At 37.3% G+C, this 16,322-nt stretch overlaps 1 pseudogene; it reads left to right on the forward strand.

Annotated features, from left to right (window-relative positions):
• The first annotated feature begins 235 nt into the window (after nt 1-235).
• On the forward strand, nt 236-15,198 carry LOC114694620 (annotated as a pseudogene).
• The last annotated feature ends 1,124 nt before the right edge of the window (nt 15,199-16,322 follow it).

A 16,322-nucleotide genomic window follows, 5' to 3' on the forward strand; every position in this document is an offset into this window, starting at 1 on the left:
TGTTCCTCCAAATTCACTGATATGATTGTGTTGATAACAGTGATGAGTAGAAGGGTTTACGCCTTCATTTTCCTTTGAGCCTTAATATGAAGCCCTCCTGAAATAATATTCCATTTATGAAAAATGAGTATGCATGCATGCACAATTTTCACCTATGCCAAAGCAGTTCTTTATTATAATGAGATGCAACTTTCTGGATTTTCTGCACAATCAGACTGTAATTAAGCATAGCAAGATGCAGGTAAGTGCATGAGATGCATGTTTAATTAAAAGGGAAAATGCTGGTTAAGTATCAATTTGTATGACATTCAATTTCCAAGAAGGACTCTGCAAGCCACCCCTCTTTCTCATTTATCTTCTTTTATGAGTGTGTATGTATTTGCACACATGTATGTTTTTATACTGAAGTCACATTTTCATTTCATATGCTTGAGTTGCTGTCACATGTACTGCCCCTATCCAAGGAAATGTTGATATATGTTGAAAATCTCCACGAAAAATAAAATGTTCACATAAATTCATGTAGGGGGAAAAAGCAGCCAGGACCCAGCAGGCTGAGTCAATGTATAGCTTGCATATGGAAACAATGACATGATTGTTTACTCACTGGTTTAATGAGATTCACTTTCTCCTAATGGCAACGTGGAAAATGTGAGCACCAGATGCTGTGCCCAGAGCAGAGAGAACAAGGGAAGGTCTAGAATAAGGAATTTATCCTGACACCAGAATGTAGTGTAACTCTTCAGTTTATTAACGTGTTTGGTTTTTTTTTTCCAGAAAAATACTTTGATGTCTACAGCTTAAATTTCCATATTTTTATAACATTTCAGCAACAAATTTACATATTTCCTGGAATCTGCAGATATAAAAGCGGTAAAACACTCCAGGCATTATTAGACAGTAGATTATAACCCATTACTATTGTTTCAATTAGCAATGTAAAAGTGACCTGCAGTGTTCAGATGACCCACTAATGGATTTAAACGCTTTCAAATATTAATGTAGGTTTTCTAAAGATGAATCCCAAACCCATTATTCCTGGAACAACTATGAGCTGAAAGCTGGCAATGACTGTGCATTATGTGGAAAGGCTCATGGTTAATTAAATGAATACCTAGCATTACACTCTTCACTTTAGTGCTACAAAATTATTTCTCATTGATTTTTACATTCTGAGTCCATGATTCAATTTACTTCTGCAATTTGTGTTGCCGTGTCAATAAAGGAGAACTGCTTGAAGATGGAAGCATTAGAGACTGATAAATACATTAAGATCCAATGAAAACTGCAGTTTTCCCACTGTTTTCCTCTATTGAGACATCATTTGGAGCAGCACTTTGTTATGTATTATTAATACAATTTTTGTTTGCTTCCATCTGCTCTCTTCTCCCCTTTTCTATTCAGGAACTGGAATGTTAGCGATTGCTTGAGGCTGAGTAGCCAATTTTTCAGTTACAAGTTGTCTCACTAGCAAGAACAAAAGCATCATCAACACAGATCTGCTATTCCATGTTAAATGAACTAGAAGGCCAGATTCCTCATCAAAGGCAGGGTGGGGAATGGCTGTGTGTGTGTGTGTGTGTGTGTGTGTGTGTGTGTGTGTGTGTGTGTGTGTTGATTTCAGGGAGTTAATGACACTGCTGTTTCTTAAATCAGGGAAGGTTAAGAAAAAAACAAGTAAATCTCACTCCATTATCAAATGGATGAAATGGAGATACAGTTTGTTATGTTTAGAAGTGCACATTTTATTCAGAACTCATAGTTCACATTTTACAATTGAATTTGCATGTGCTGTTTCCCTTTGCAAACACCCCCTAAGTCAGTTTTGTTAAAATCTGAAGCTGTAGATTGACCTGTGCTCTAACCACTTCCTTTATTCCAAAATGTATAACTTCAACTTCATAGTTATCATTATCCAAAGCCATCTTCTATATGTAATTTTCTCAAGATTTGCATTCATAATCCAGAAAGTGTTTGCTTTGTGCTGTAAACTTAACCTTTCCTTAGGAAGGTGGTCTTGCTTGACAAATGGGACCACCATTGTATTTTACCTAGGATTTCTTCATGGCATTGATGATGCTCAAATGATTGTCTCCATAAAGATTATCTCTAAATCACATCTCATCCCATGCTGGATGTTTTAGACATAATAAACAATACTAGAATCTCAAAAAAGAGGTGAGTGCATTTTTGAATGACTCATGTTTTATAATCTATACCCATTTGACAAAATCCTTTGCTAAGCTATAACCTTTCTGACTGAGCTGAATTGCTGATTCACATTTAAGTTTGGCTATCAGTATGATGTACAATGCACAACATAAGGTGTTTGATATTGAAAGGGAACCCTATGATAGTTAACAAAAGGATAAAATAACCAATATGTAGACATTCATATATAACCTCCTTATTAATGGATATCTTCCTTATCAAAAGATGAATGCTGTTTTAAACAATTAACATTTCACCCTCTATCAACTTCTCATATTGACAAGAAAGCATAATATTTAATACTGGTAAAAGAAAATGAAGCATGCATGTATGGATGTACTTATACTACTTTGATACCTAAAGCGATTCACTATTTTTAAAGGTATTTTGACCATTTTTCAATTTTAAAAGTTTTTTATACTCTTACCCCAAAGTGAAACTTGACTTTCAGAATTTAAGCTTTAAGAAATAATTATGAATATATAAAAAAGTTGGCAAAGGTAAACGTTTCATCTGACTCTAATGGTATCATTTCTGAGGATAAATTTTTTTCCAGGGACTGATATTTATGGTACACTAGTATTATGAAGTGTCACTTTATAATTTAAAATAAAGTATAGCAACATTTAATGATACAGGGAGACATTTATGGTATATCATGCTTGGGCAAAACGCATCACGCATGTAACTTTGTCAACTGACCAAACAGTGTATGTATTGTGACATATTTGTGCTTATATCAGGATAATTCTGACTACATTTCAAAGGATTAGGATTACAGAACTGAACATTTTTTAAATCTAAAAGTGACTCATTCTAGGAGGAGCTGGGTTTGGGGGAAACCTGATCAAAATACATTGTACAAAAAAAATAAATAAATAAAAGTAACTCATTTTAAGTCTTTTAAAAAGAAAACAAACAAAATCAAACTCTTTGTGAATCCATATCTAAATGTGTGGAAAGATGGGGAAACTGGAAAAACACAGCAAAATATTAACAGGCTTTGGGGGAATGTTATGAATAATTCCTTCTCTGTACTTTCAACTTGTATTTCAAAATACTTCTACAGTCATGTGGTGAATGCATTTTTGATACTTAAAGGATGACTGAAGATTGCTGCTTACTTATCCTACACAAAGATAGTCCATTGGAAGATATCTTTGTAACTCTGAATGGGGAAAATATGGAACAATTAGAAATACCTACAACAAGAAAGACTACTGTTTGCCTGTCCAAGCTAGGCTTAGGAGCATAGCTCCTCAGAGGACTAGTTGGGAAACTCTGAGCAACTCATTTAAGTTCTCCAGGTTTTGATTTTATCATTGTATATGATCAAAGGAGAAACAAAAATGTCAGGTCCAGTTGTGTCTGGATGTTCAGAAGCAGCAACCAAGCGGAGAAAAACAAATGCATCGTGAATCCCTCATGCCTATTTTAAGTCACTGCTGAACTCACAGTCTGAGGTTGTTCACTCTCAAAATTCAACCAATGTTTCCCTTATGACATTCACTTCAAATATTTTTGTTATTAAAGTGAAATATGCCTTTCTGGAAGAGAGCTGAGCAATAAGTGATAAGTCATGGCCATCACACTTCCCCCAGGAAATGTCACCTCTGACATCAGAGCCTTTGCCTGAAAAGGGCTCATGTTATCTCTTCCATGTCAGTCTCTTCTCAATATGCATCCAGCTGGTTCTCAAGGTCAAGCAAATAGATAAGACACACCCAGAGGAGCATGTCAAATTTATATACTATACTTCTAAGTCATTTTACTTCCTCTATTGCAATAAAATAGGAACAACTGACTAATACAGGTTGAAGCAATTGACTATGTAGGATTATACAATATTGAGCTAATTACTTATCTACTAAACAGAAACTGTACTACTAGAGGGCTGAGGTCCTTAGATGCTGGAGGCATCACATTGGGTGGCTGCTAGCAACTCCCTCTTTCCTGAAATGCCCTGTCCCCACTGCTCCATCACACATGCCAAAAAAGTCACAGCTCAGAGATGGCACTGCTGGGCACCAGGCAGTGAGTGTCTCTGCAGGTGGTGCTGGATGGTGAAGAGCTGTGGGGGGAGTCACTTGGAAAAAGACATTTCAGTAACTGTGGTAGGTGAAGGCAGCCTGTAAAGATGAAGAAGATTTGGAAATGGTTTGGGCTCCTGCTGTCTCTAAGGTTAATCCCATGACAGTATAGCAAATTTCAGTGCACTCATCTTTAGAATGGGCATACTCCTGATATAGAAACCATCCAAGATTAGCAAGACAAAATGACTTGCTATATAGAGAGCACACTTGCAAACATCAGTTTCTACTCTTACTACTACTAATTACCTTCTACAAATCTTTCTTAAGGAGGCATTGTCTGAGGTGAGACAGTAAGTTGGAATCCAGAAACTGAAGTGGCACTGTGAGAAAATTATTCAGAGTGATAAAGCCATGAAGATATTTGACTAGAACTTCTCAACAAGCCCATTCATTTTTTTCCTGGTAGTTAGAAACTGTAAATATTAATTAGGCATAGTTTTATCCCACATGGAAATCTTAAGGGTGCTTGGTACATTCACTTTGATTTATTCTTCCATAGAGTGGAAGAATGAATTACTGAGTGTTATCCACTCAGGCAGATGTCAGGGTTAAACTGAGGTCTCTTGACTCATGGTCTAAGAGGCTCTTTACCATATTTTTCTTAGTAGCCTAGATGATATTATTTTTAAATAAAAAATATTGATATACTATTAAGTAATGGTGTATTAAAAGACACATCACTTGCAGTATTATGTTTATAAATTATATATTAAACTATATATATGGCAATAGGCTAACCAACAGGTTTTAGATCCAGAGTTTATATGTACATTTTAATAGGAAAATCCAGGCTGCTGTGTAACTGGTTTTTCAGTGGTGTTTTGCAGAGGAATGACCAGAATGATAATGTCACCTGCTGGCTGGCATCAGGGCATGGCTGGCTGCATGTTGTGCTGCTCCTTGGTTCTCAGAAGCACTGATAGGGAATATCATTGTCTGCTATAATGATAATGATAATAATCATAATCATAATCATATTAACACCAATGATAGTAAAAGCACATGCTCAGAGCATGCCATTCATTTATTTCAAAAAGAAACTATAGAGTTAGACACAAATCTGAAGTGTGTACCTCTCAATACAGGATGAGGGAATATTGCCAGATAGCCCTTCATTTGAAACAGACAGTTCAGGATAATGTTGTAAATTAGACTTTCCCTGTGTTACCTGGGCAATCCATGTATTTGGTCAAAATCCACGTGACATTAAATTTGTTTTCGCCAAGCTTAACTTTGTTTTTGCAATCACAGGGGAATAAGAGCAAATAAACTTTGAAATAACTGCAACATAAACACATAGGGGCAGGAAAGGGGCCTGAAACAGAAGCAGCTGCAAGAGACAAGATTTGTGCATGTGTTTTTTTCTAAATAGTTTTACAAATTAGATTTTAATCATTTTATTTAAAGTTCCCTAAGACCAACTAATATCAAAGAGGAAAAATATACCCTGTTCTATGCCATAAAAGCTATAAAATCTAATTAGATAGTGAAAATTCAATGGGAATTATTATAGCCATAAAAAATTAGAACACAGTAACTAGTATAGATTTTTGGAATTTACTGTCTAAGTTACGTAATGCATTCATTATGAAGCTATGTGGAAGTTGTTTAGTGAAATACTTATTCAAAGAAGACTCATTGAGATGACGAAAGATTAAGGTCACCAGGAAGACATTGAACCAAGAGGGTGAGGAGTAAGATTTTGAAAGGAGAACTAACAGAATATTGGCTATTAGAAATTCACAAAGGACACAATATGTATTTGCCAAGACTGATTGCATAAATATGATTGAACAGCTGTATAATTTCATTCTTCACAAGAGGAAGTGCATTCTACATAATACAATCAGAAAGGGAAAACTGCATTTTGTGCAAAGCTTGATATGAGTCTATTTTCCTTGTTATAGCTTTCACTAGCCCTAGCTTCTCACCTCTAATCATAATAGGACTCTTTCTGGATTAATTATGTCTCAGGTTCTGAAGATGAGTTAACCACTTACATAGGGAATTTGACCTGCAGTGATCAGAGGAACTAAAAAAAGGGGTAACGACATCTATGTGTCGATTAACCATTTATCTGATCATCACCCATAGCTGTTATTTCAGGCAAAAGCTGAAATACAGACTGCCTGTAAGGTGACCCCCAGTAGAATAAAGCAACTCCAATTTGGCTCTTTATTTATTGCAAACAGGAAGACAGAGAACTTTCATTGCACTGAAGATATCAGCACCCTTAGAGACAATGGTGAGGAAAATTGCTAAAAAGAGCAGGTAGTCGTCACAAGAGCCTGACTGGGCAATGTAACCTTTCATCCAGCTTACGAAAAAAATCAATTCTTTAGCTTACTATTGCAACTTTAATTGCAAGACTGGTTATATCAGAGGAGGAAAAATGACAGTAGATGTGAAAATACGTAATTTATTTCGGCAATTGAATATATATATATATATAGCATCCTTTTCATTTGTATACTGAGCATGTGCTTTTAACAGATTCCAAAGCCCAAGTCCTCTCATATTTACATAGAACAGTGTTTTACAAAAAAGGTATTTGTGAACCAAAACCTTTTTTTTGGTCTAGAATATCAGGATTCTCAGAAGCTACTGAATTACAAATTGTATTTTGTGAGATTTTATTTTCCTGTTTTGAGGCTGTGGGGAAGCAGATATGGTACCCAATATCACTTCATTTTTTAGATTCTAGATACTAAACTAAGAACTGATATATCAATGCAGAAGACCTTGCTGCTGGGCCCTCATTTTTCTGAACTCTAAATTGTGATGCTAGATTGAACTAGTTCTATAGAGTTATCTGATGTCTACTCTCAACGGCTACTACTAGTTATGGGTCTCAAATTTCCAAGTTCCCAAGCCTACCAACAGTACTTCACTTCATGTGGTGGTACTATGGCACTCCCCTTTTTTTCTCAGTTTGTTGTTGTTGAAAACAGATTCTTCTCTCATACAATACATCCCCACCAGTTTCTCCTCCTTCCACTCCTCCAGGCTACCCCTATCTCCTCTCTCCCTCAGATCCACTTCCTTCTATTTCCTGTTCAAAAAAGAGCAGGCCTCCAAGAGATGACAGTCAAAAAGGACAAAACAAGATACAATAAGACAAGGCAAAAGCCCTTATATCAAGGCTGGACAAGGCAATCTAATAGGAGGAAGAATCCCAAGAGCAGGCAAAAGAGTTAGAGATACACCTGCTCCCACTGTTAGGAATCCCACAAGTACACCAAGCTAACAGCCATAACATATACACAGAGGACCTGGTACAGACCCATGCAGGCCCCATGCTTGTTGCTTCAGTCTCTAAGAGCCCATGTGAGCCTTGCTTAGTTGATTCATTGGGCCAAGTTCTCCTCATGTCCTCCATTCCGTCTGACTCCTACAGTCTTTTCTCCCATCTTCCAGAGTTCCCCTATCTCTGAGGAGAGGGACGTGATGGAGACCTCCAATTTATACTGTCCACATACTGTCTAGATGTGGGTCTCTGCACCCACTCCCATCTGCGTCCGGAGGAAGCCTTCTGATGACAACTGGACTAGGCACCAACCTATGAATAGATCAGAATATCGTTTGGAATCATTTCATTGATTTCTTTCCGGTCATGTTTGGTTCTAGTCTAGGTCTTTGGGCTATCCTCTTAATATGAACAAAATAATTGACCTGTTTTTAAAAGACAGAGTGGGGGTGTAGGTTGAGGGCTTAAAAACAGGGAAGGAAAATCTAATGGTAGCAGCATGTTCCTTAAAGGAATCACTTAATGGGCAAAACTGAAATTGAGCTGAAGTCCATTGTTAAAAAAAAAAAAAAAAAAAAAAAAAAAAAAAACAGAATGTGTTAGACTGAATGAGAATTTGCCTTCGTAGCAGCTTAGTGTATTTGATGTAATAAATTCTCACTTTTCTGTGTTAAATTCTTTCATACAATAGAAGCTTATAAAAAAGAATATAGACTGAGGAGTAAGTTGTATAATGAGATTTAATCTATGTAAAATATGTCCCAGAAGAAATGTCCTTTACTTTGATCATATGCCTTGAAACAAGATGCCCTGCTGGAAACCACAATAAAATGAGAGCTTGGGAAAAAACTCATCTGGCAAGGAAGGTTGCTCTTTAATATAAAAGTTCACCATGTCTACGATCCTGGGGTGGGCTTAATTAATGTCAATGAAATCTCCCAGACTCACTGAGGCTTAAAGGCAAAATAGCCCAGAGAGTTTTCCTTGGCTTTCTCTCTGAAGTATTCAAGATTGGAGACACCTCCCCAGCATGCACACATAGGCACGTTTCACATGTGCCCACAGGGGTGGGTGGCCCAGCCACACACAGTAGGCTTCTGTTACATTATGGAATTGCTCTTTATAAAAAAAATGACATGCATAAAAAGGTTCATATGTCATTTTATCTTCATTATCAACGTGCTTGAGTGTCAGCAGCTATCATGGCTCCTGCCATCAGAAAGATCTCACCTCTTTGTAAATGGACATAGCTGAATTTCTGTCTTGTATTTGACTTCCGTTATTTACTTCTTATGCTGAATAAACTATGTAGCTCTGTCAGGCTCAACTAAAATCATACCTAAACAGAATCTTCAGGTTTTTCTTTTTTTTTCCCCCACTAAAACTGAAGTCCATTTTATACAGTTCCTCATTGGATTAAGAGACTATTTTTCTGTAAATGTTTATTCCATTTGGCCCATTTCCTTCAGATCCATTCTGAACCTCCTATTAGAAACAAGTTAACAAACATGTCAACACAATGTTCAGGGTTTGTTGTTGTTGTTGTTGTTGTTCTTGCTTATATACAAAAAGATTTACCAAGAACAGATTCACAAGTACAGTAAATGACTTACTCCCAGAAACAGTATCATTTATGCCTAAATGTATGGTCCGTGTTGATTCACTGACTTGGAAGTGATACTTCTGTCCTGTATTTAGTATATATGAATCTGAAAACACACACACACACACACACACACACACACACACACACACACACACACACACCATTACTATAGGCAGCTGTGCTGCACCCAGGGAAGTACTGACATCTACTTCCTATCCTTGGCCCCAAAATGATCATTTTCATGAGAATTCTCTTTCAGTTGCCCCCTACCTTTCCATTTATACTGGTGACACCACTTTGAAAGTTTTGTTATGCAGACTTCAGTTTTCTAACTATCTCAGGAATACACAGTGGTTTTAAAATCGTGTGATTGCTGTGTGGGTCTGTGTTGCTTTTGTAGTTTCTAAGACATTCTAATACTATTTAATTAGCTAAAATTTCTCCTCTCTTGAGAACTGGAAACTCAATGAAATGTCAACAATGCTGTCAGTCTGCTTCAGGCTAAACTCATTACACAAAAACTAAAGGTAAAAATAGTTCAAGGAGTCTTTGTCATAATGTTGAAGCCTACACCTATGCCAAAGGAACACGGAAATGATCCCATGAAAATGCCAAATTAGGAAGGAGATCGAATAAATTATCCCAGCACTGGCAATAGCTGCTCACTCCTTGCATAGAAATTTCTCTAATTAGTCAAATAGCATCAGGTTTTGCCCAGAAGTACCTGAATACCATGCTCATTGCTTGATGAACTGAATTTTGATCCAGTAGTCTTTATTCTAAAATGTATCTTTTTTTCATCAAGAAAGAAAAAAATATCCTTTGAAACAAAGCATAGCTAAGGACTGAACAAAAGTGCTTTTATCTGAATTATGGAAGATTTGGCTTCCATAGACTCATTACAAAGAATAATAAAATCTGGCATTTTCTATTGTCTGAGTGTGTATAAAGGCTAAACTTCTTGATTTCCTTAGGTAGATGATAGGAAAGAGCAACTACAAAAACAAGTGCTATATACTGAAGGTATGTGAGCTGCCTCCTTCCCAAAGATAATGCAAATTAGAAGTACGTAAAGCTTTGTCTGCACCTGGGATCTTTAATGAGGATAAAGAAAAATCAGACAGAGATTCTCCTGGGGAAAGAGAGGATCGTTATTTGAATAACCTGCAGTGAATTCTAATCAATGCGACGTGACTTTGAAAATGAATGTGGTCTTTCAAGCCGCTGTACTTGAGCTGTGATATTAATCATAACTTCATGGTACAGTAAAGCTTATGACAAACGCTTATCCAGTGGACTAGGGGAAAAAAAACTGGCATGGATTTTCCAAGAAAATGTAGAAATAGAATGATTCTTTTCTGTTCCTCATTGCAGCCCATTTATTGGCTACTGTGTTCTGTTGTCTTTCTTCGATTATCTTAAAAGAGATTGAGGCAAATTGCATGTCATAGGCATAATTGTTTTCTTTTCTTTTTTTTTTTTCAAAAGGTGACATTTTACATGTAGCTTATTTCTTCATACGGTCTTGGGAGTGTTATTTAACATTAAATTATATCAGGGAACTGTGTGTGCCAGTCTGCTAAGAACACATTAAGCAGAACAGCAAACCTTTAGACACAGGAGGGAATTGTAGCTCTGCCCACTAGAGCTCTGAGTTCTCTGTAAGTGCACCCTGCACCTGAAGAAGGGTGAGTATAAACAGTGGTCTCTGGGTAGGCTAGAGAGAAAGGGATGCTGACTTAAATAATCACTAAAAAGTCAGTTATCAAGTGTTTTCTCGCTTAAAAGAAAATGTAATTAGTTTTTGACAAGTTGACATTAAAAGGCTTATTACAGAACACAATGCATTAAAGCTAAAATCTCAAGAACACATAAGGAACTAAGATGATAAAATAAACATCTTAAGGTAATTTAAATAATCTCTAGTCTGGAAGTAATTCCATGAAAGACGTGGAGTACATATTTTCCTTGGCTTGATGGAAGTGGTGTTCAATACTGGGAGCTGTCATTCTGGTCATTGTTCTGGCTCTAATATTCTCCAATGAACTGCCCATAATGACACTCACCATGCTGTTTACAATATATTATTGCCATACAGTTGGCCTGTCCCAAAGACAAACAGAATACTTGTCATGCATATTCTTACAGAAGAAGGGGTTCTCAATTCTAGGTATAACTGAGGTATAATTAAGAGGGCATGCAAGGCTTGACACTGAAGCCAAAGGGCTGCCCTGGAAGACAGAGCAGTTATAGATTTACTCCTCCTTTACCTTTTTAATACAATTTAAGAAACAGAAGGTTTCATGAGATATGATTTATTTCTTCTCTTGCTTTAGTGCAGAAGGTAAATTATCACGGACACAAAAATGGAATATACATCGAATGTAAGAGAAATATGCATGCATACATCTATACACACATGTAAACATGAGCAAAACAAGTATGACATTTATACAGAAGGTATTAAATGTACAAATGCATATGTGTGTATGTAGATGTGATGTAGGTATATGGGTAGATCACAGTTGTAACATCACAATTAATCACATCAATTATGGCCCTTAATACAGATTTTAAGTGTCATATGAATGCTTGAATAATTTTTCACTAACTATTCATAGTAAAATTTAATCTTAAAATTTGTATTTACATGTGACTTTTAAACTTTTAGCCCCAATACTGTGTTTTCCAGCCAGCTTTGGCTCTTTTAATGTGCTAAGAAAGTAGACAATATATGAGGTTCACATTTCTTATTTCTTTCCAGAGGTGAAAATTCAAAGTGTGTGTTCATATGTCAGCTTTACTGAGCCATTGGATTCCCAGTTATTTCTTTTAATGTTATTGCCATATCTTTGATGATGTTTCTAGATGTGACTGTCCCTTGAATCAGTGGGCTGAGTGAAGCAGATTGATATGCTTAATATGGATGTGTGTCTTGGTCTGTTTTCCATTACTGTGTCTGAATACCACAGGCTTATTAACTTATAAAGAACCAAGAAGTTCAAAGTCAAGAGGCTTCACCTGGTGAGAACTCTCTTGTTATTGGGGACTCTACATTATAAGTCATCTTTGGTGAGATTGACCAAACTGGCTTTTAAAACAGATCCATTCAGCTACCCATTAAGACATTAAGCCATTGATCCATGAGTGTACTAATCTATTTATGAGGAGTAAAGCTCTCATAACCCAATCACCTCATAAAGGGCCCACCTGACACTACCTGTTAATATTTTACAAAGGGGATGAAATTCCAACTTGAGTTTTGGCAGGGACCTTTAAACCATACCCATGGGCTTTGTTTAGATAAGAGACTGAGTAAGGAAAAAATACAGAGAAAGAGGAAAAAATTCTGTGTTTCTCTCTCTCTCTCTCTCTCTCTCTCTCTCTCTCTCTCTCTCTCTCTCTCTCTCTAACTTTCTCCTTCCCTCTTCCCAACATGTTGAGTAAGAACATTGGTCCTTTCTTGTTCTGAGATTGAGATTTGCATTCTTAATGGTCTTGGTTCTCTGGCCTTTAGACTCAGGCTGGAACTATGCCACTAGCTCCCCAGGCAAATGCATGTGTACTTATGTAAAAGTGTACATGTGTGTCCTACTGGCTCTCTTTCTTTTAGGAACTCTAGTAATTATTAGTGTCTGAGGAACATGTGTTACTTTCTCAATTTATTCCAAGCTGTCAGTGATGGAACCTTGAATGATATCTATTCCTTTAACTTTACTACTTCATGTATTCAAAACCCAAGTTTAATGAGTTGTAATTTATATGCTTCCAAATTCATGTTTTAGGTGTTCAGTTTGGTGCTTATTAGTGAATTGGCTTCATTGTGCAGATACCACCATAACCAAATTTTAGAATCTATTTCCCCAGTAAAACATCTCATGCCAATTTATAATTTATCTCTGTTTCTGCCTTCATCCCTAGACAACCACTAGTCTATTTCTGTCTCTGTGGGTTTGTCTTTTCTGAATATTTTATATAATGGAGTAATACAATATGAGGCCCGTTGAGTCTTTTTTTTTTCACTTAGCACAATGTGTGGAAGTTTCATGTTCATACCTCATGCTTTTGTAATGTCATCCCCTCCTCTGCTTTCTGCTCGTTGCTTCATCTCTATTTTGAGCAATTTCTATTTTGATCTTGACTTAAAATTAGTGACAAAGAGCTGTACCATAGTAACACAGGAGAAATGATGCATGAACTTCAGGAAAACGATCTGGATTTGACTCCACAAGTGAGGCAATTCTCTCTCAATAACCTCACCTGTAATATGATAGCTACTGACAAAACCTGAAGAAGACAATACTTCCAAATAGTACTTGTGAGTCCCCCAAATTAGTAGCTTGTTTGTTATAACAAGATGAAATTAATAACTTGAGTTTTTTAAATGCAATAGACCTTGCATTCAAGGAACCCTGAATTTATGTAAGAAAGATTGATCAATTGTCTCAACTATGATAAGGAAATTGAGAAGAATATCTTCAGGTCACCATGCATTGAACAGAATGCAAGCTAAAGTTTCTATGAGTGAAATGGTAATAAAAAAACATACCAGCTATTCCCAAAATCCATTTAGGGGAGCCTGAGGTAGTGGTACACCAATCTAAGTTTCATCAACTACGTATGAAACTTGCAAGCTGCCTTTCAAACAAACAGAAGCCATGACTTACAAACTGGAACTGTTACTAATACTACTACTCTGAAGGTAATTCATGTATATATGGAAAATTAGGAGCCAGATTTTAGAGAAAAAGTTCTTTATTTGTTGGCAGGTACATGGTAAAAATTTGAGAACCACACATCACATCCTCAAGTGTTATCTGGAGTTACAGATAGTTTCAAAGATCCATCCTCCCCTCTTTCAGTGGATTAACTCAGAGTCTTAGGCAAGTGTATACTTTTCTGGATTCTTTGTTGCTAGGCATGTTGATGTTGTGATGATTTATTGTCCAGGAGAATTGAAGACAATTTTTAATGTTATTTCTGAGTATTATTCTTAAAAGAAAGTGGTTTACTTCCTCTTTCCCCTTTCTTCCTTTCCAATAAGCAGTCTATACACTTCCTCCTTGCCAATAAGCAGCCTATAGGAAGGAAAGTGCAAGCCACATTGGACATTGTAGATAAGAGGAACACTAATGAGTTGCAAAGAATTAAGACAAGAATTTGGGCATCTGGTAATCTCATGGACTGCCTACCAGCTCATATTCTTCTTTGAGACAAGGCTTTGATAGCACAGGCTGGTCTGGGATCTACTATGTATTCCAGACTGGCCTTGAACTTGTAGTCTTCTTGTCTATTCATCCCTAGTGCTGAGACTAGCAGCATGTGTCATCTAGCCTTCACCTCAGATTCTTATGTAAAGGAAATCAATTTTTATTTCTTAAATCATTGGTATTTACATCTCTGTTAAGTAGTGAAACTAATAACCATTATACTAACCAAAAATACCATTTACTTTTTAGAAAATTAAGGTATATAACTTTTGAATGCTGTAATTGCTAAGGATTTTTATCTCTGGATATGTCATTTTCCTAAGTCTTTCCTCCAGCGGCTGGCGGCCCCCACCATAAAGGTTGAGCTGTGCAGTTTCAGCAGGTACAAGATCTATCCCAGACACGGGCAGAGCTATGCCAGGACCCACAGGAAAGTTTTCCGGTTTGTTAATGAAAAATGCAAGTCTTCATTCGCTGCCAAAAGGAATCCTGACAGGTAATCTGGATTGCCCTCTACAAGAGAAAACACATGCACAAAAAAGGACGATTAGAAGAAATTCAAAAGAAGAGAACCTGCCATGCAGTCAAATTCTAATGGGGGCCATCACTGGTGCATCTCTTGTGGATATCATGTCAAAGAGGAATCAGAAACCAGAATTTAGGAAAACTCAGCAAGAGCACGCAGTTAGGGCTGCCAAGGAAGCAAAATGCTAAGCTGCCATCAAAGAAGGCAGCAATGGCTGCTGCCAAGGCCCCTCAAAGACAGCGCCCAAATACAAGGCTGTGAAGCCTGTGAAGGTCCCTGCTTATAGAATTGGTGGAAAATGTTAACTTGGTAGATCGGGGTTTTAAATATAGTTCCATCTCTAACTGTTAAGAAAAGATACCCAAGTGTCTTGACTATATTGTTGGTAAGAGTTTTTTGGAGCCCCCAAATTAGGCAGCATGACATAAAAGCTCATGGGCAGGTGGCACAGGAAATGTAGAATTTGTATGGCAGGGGTTTCCATTTTTCTGGTATTCTTTTTTATTGTGGTTATAAATTTGAGTACACTGTCATGAATGGGTTCAGGGCCAGTGGGAAACCTTAATCATCTTTGACTTCTCCAGAGAACCAGGTACACATTAAGCACTCAGAAATGTGTTGATCTGCCCCAATTAAAAGACTCTCGCATTGCGTGAGTGCCGACGTGAGATTTATAGGCTTAGCCACACATAATATACATTGATGCTGGATCGTTTCTCTAAGAGAGATAGGAGTGTGCAGTATCCAGCAGGTAGATAGATAATTGCTGGGTCCCTTCCAGCTCTAAAAGAGAAAGCTCATGATTTCTTCCCCCTTTCTGAACCCCATTTCTACTTTTTTACTGTCTTAGATAAAGTACACAAAGGTTCAATGCCCTGCCCTCCATAACAGCGGTCCAGCCTATTGTTTTTCCAGCTTTCTCTAAATGTACTCTGACTTTTATTTCCTGACCTTACATTCTGCTCCAGCTGTTTCCTCTTCTTGGGGACACATCCACCTATCAAATTCCCATGCACTCTGCATGAGTGAATGCCCTTCAGTGTTCTGAACACACAGATTTCCCTGATGCCTAGGGAAATGAACAGCCCTGATAGCTGCTGGATGTCATTCTAATGGATTTTGAACGATGATCTCTCACGAAGAGACATCTTCAAGACAAAAGGCAGAAAGAGTAATGGCAATGCCTGCTGATGGGGAAAGGGTCAGGGGAACTTGCTCTGAGTTACTGATACCTAGCCAGAAGGGTCAAGATGGACTAAGATCAGAGGTGTTTTTAGCATAGCCATTTGTTATGGCTCCTTCCCTATTAAAGCTGGTGGACTTCAGTCATCAAAATATATTCCACGGACTTCCCTTCCTCTTCCCTGCACCAAGAGAATACCCACTTCTCTCTGGCATCACTATCTCAGCCTCGGCAGCCATCATGTGT

Source organism: Peromyscus leucopus, chromosome 2, assembly GCF_004664715.2.
Source record: "Peromyscus leucopus breed LL Stock chromosome 2, UCI_PerLeu_2.1, whole genome shotgun sequence".
Lineage (NCBI taxonomy): Eukaryota > Metazoa > Chordata > Mammalia > Rodentia > Cricetidae > Peromyscus > Peromyscus leucopus.